Here is a 3,599-nt window from a genome sequence, read left to right as displayed (position 1 = left end):
GTGTGTTAGAGAGTGTGTGTTTAAGTGTGTGTGTAATGTGGAGTGTGTGTTTATATGTATGTGTGATGGGAGTGTGTGTTTATGTGTGTGTGTGTGTGTGTGTGTGTGTGTGTGTGTGTGTGTGTGTGTGTGTGTGTGTGTGTTTTATGTGTGTGTGTGTGTGTGTGTGTGTGTGTGTGATGGGGAGTGTGTGTTTATATGTGCGTGTGTGATGGGGAGTGTGTGTGTGTGTGTGTGTGTGTGTGTGTGTGTGTGTGTGTGTGTGTGTTTGATGGGGAGTGTGTGTTTATGTGTGTGTGTGTGTGTGTGTGTGATGGGGAGTGTGTGTTTATATGTGTGTGTGTGTGTGTGTGTGTGATGGGGAGTGTGTGTGTGTGTGATGGGGTGTGTGTGTTTATGTGTGTGTGTGTGTGTGTGATGGGGAGTGTGTGTTTATATGTGTGTGTGTGTGTGTGTGTGATGGGGAGTGTGTGTTTATATGTGTGTGTGTGTGTGTGATGGGGAGTGTGTGTTTATATGTGTGTGTGTGTGTGTGTGATGGGGAGTGTGTGTTTGAGACAGTGAGAGAGAAAAAAGGAGAGAATCAATACTTGTCTTTTACTAGTTTACATGTAGGGATTTTGCTGCCACCTACTGGAGAACAAAGGAGCTGTTGTTACACAACAGACAGACAGACAGACAGACAGACAGACAGACAGACAACACTAGTTTATATGGAAAAGACAGACAGATAGACGGTGATCCAATCGCTGATGACTTTGTTTTTTGTACAGTACCTCTCATGCTCCTGGACACGACAACTCATGACTTCACTGATGGCAGTCTCAGACTCGCCAGCTGTATGCATGTTATAGACTACATATAGAGATGTACGGTCGTGGCCAAACGTTTTGATGGGGTGGGTTCACTAGACATATTCCATTTTTTTATTTAACCTTTCTTTATCTAGACTAGTCAGTTAAGAAAACATTCTTATTTACATTGATGGCCTAGGAACAGAGGGTTAACTGCCTTGTTCAGGGGCAGAATGACAGATTTGTAACTTGTCAGCTCGGGGATTCGATTTGGAAACCTTTTGGTTACTAGTCCAACGCTCTAACCACTAGTCTACCTGTCTCTAACCACTAGTCTACCTGTCTCTAACCACTAGGCTAACTGTCTCTAACCACTAGTCTACCTGTCTCTAACCACTAGGCTAACTGTCTCTAACCACTAGGCTACCTATCTCTAACCACTAGACAACCTGTCTCTAACCACTAGGCAACCTGTCTCTAACCACTAGGCTACCTGTCTCTAACCACTAGGCTACCTGTCTCTAACCACTAGGCTAACTGTCTCTAACCACTAGGCTAACTGTCTCTAACCACTAGGCTACCTGTCTCTAACCACTAGGCTACCTGCCTCTAACCACTAGGCTACCTGTCTCTAACTACTAGGCTACCTGTCTCTAACCACTAGGCTACCTGTCTCTAACCACTAGGCTACCTGTCTCTAACCACTAGACAACCTGTCTCTAACCACTAGGTAACCTGTCTCTAACCACTAGGCTACCTGTCTCTAACCACTAGGCTGCCTGTCTCTAACCACTAGGCTAACTGTCTCTAACCACTAGGCTAACTGTCTCTAACCACTAGGCTACCTGTCTCTAACCACTAGGCTACCTGCCTCTAACCACTAGGCTACCTGTCTCTAACCACTAGGCTACCTGTCTCTAACCACTAGGCTACCTGTCTCTAACCACTAGGCTACCTGTCTCTAACCACTAGGCTACCTGTCTTAACCACTAGGCTACCTGTCTCTAACCACTAGGCTACCTGTCTCTAACCACTAGGCTACCTCTCTCTAACCACTAGGCTACCTGTCTCTAACCACTAGGCTACCTGTCTCTAACCACTACGATACCTGTCTCTAACCACTAGGCTAACTGTCTCTAACCACTAGGCTAACTGTCTCTAACCACTAGGCTAACTGTCTCTAACCACTAGTCTACCTGTCTCTAACCACTAGGCTACCTGTCTCTAACCACTAGGCTACCTGTCTCTAACCACTAGGCTACCTGTCTCTAACCACTAGTCTACCTGTCTCTAACCACTAGGCTACCTGTCTCTAACCACTAGGCTACCTGTCTCTATAGACTAGGCTACCTGTCTCTAACCACTAGGCTACCTGTCTCTAACCACTAGGCTACCTGTCTCTAACCACTAGGCTACCTGTCTCTAACCACTAGGCTACCTGTCTCTAACCACTAGGCTAACTGTTTCTAACCACTAGGCTACCTGTCTCTAACCACTAGGCTAACTGCGTATTTAATTCCCATTTCAGTCAGTTGGCAGACGCTCTCGGAGAGCGACTGAGACGAGCAATTAGGGAAAAGTGACTTGCTCACTTAGACTTAGACAGCTCGGGGATTCGAACCAGTGACCTTTATGTTACTGGAGCAAACACTCTAAACCACTAGTCAACCTGCTGAAACAACCCCTATTCATAAGCCTATTAACTCTCTGTATAATATCATAACTAGTAGGTCTATAACCTATCTGTATAATATCATAACTAGTAGGTCTATAACACTCTAAACTCCTAGTCAACCTGCTGAAACAACCCCTATTCATAAGCCTATAACCTATCTGTATAATATCATGACTAGGAGGTCTATAACCTCTCTGTATAATACTATATCATGACTAGTAGGACTATAACCTATCTGTATAATATCATAACTAGTAGGTCTATAACACTCTAAACTCCTAGTCAACCTGCTGAAACAACCCCTATTCATAAGCCTATAACCTATCTGTATAATATCATGACTAGGAGGTCTATAACCTCTCTGTATAATACTATATCATGACTAGTAGGACTATAACCTATCTGTATAATATCATAACTAGTAGGTCTATAACACTCTAAACTCCTAGTCAACCTGCTGAAACAACCCCTATTCATAAGCCTATAACCTCTCTGTATAATATCATGACTAGGAGGCCTATAACCTATCTGTATAATATCATGACTAGTAGGTCTATAACCTCTCTGTATAATATCATAACTAGTAGGTCTATATCCTCTCTGTATAATATCATGACTAGTAGAACTATAACCTCTCTGTATAATATCATGACTAGTAGGTCTATAACCTCTCTGTATAATACTATATCGTGACTAGTAGGTCTATAACCTCTCTATATAATACTATATCATGACTAGTAGGTCTATAACCTCTCTGTATAATATCATGACTAGTAGAACTATAACCTCTCTGTATAATATCATGACTAGTAGGTCTATAACCTCTCTGTATAATACTATATCGTGACTAGTAGGTCTATAACCTCTCTATATAATACTATATCATGACTAGCAGGTCTATAACCTCTCTGTATAATACTGTATCATGACTAGTAGGTCTATAACCTCTCTGTATAATACTATATCATGACTAGTAGGTCTATAACCTCTCTGTATAATACTATATCATGACTAGTAGGTCTATAACCTCTCTATATAATATCATGACTAGTAGAACTATAACCTCTCTGTATAATATCATGACTAGGAGGTCTATAACCTCTCTGTATAATACTATATCATGACTAGTA

This window comes from Oncorhynchus mykiss, chromosome 13 (genome assembly GCF_057628025.1).
Source record: "Oncorhynchus mykiss isolate SJ-2025 chromosome 13, ASM5762802v1, whole genome shotgun sequence".
NCBI lineage: Eukaryota > Metazoa > Chordata > Actinopteri > Salmoniformes > Salmonidae > Oncorhynchus > Oncorhynchus mykiss.
Note: the sequence above shows the minus strand (reverse complement) of the source record.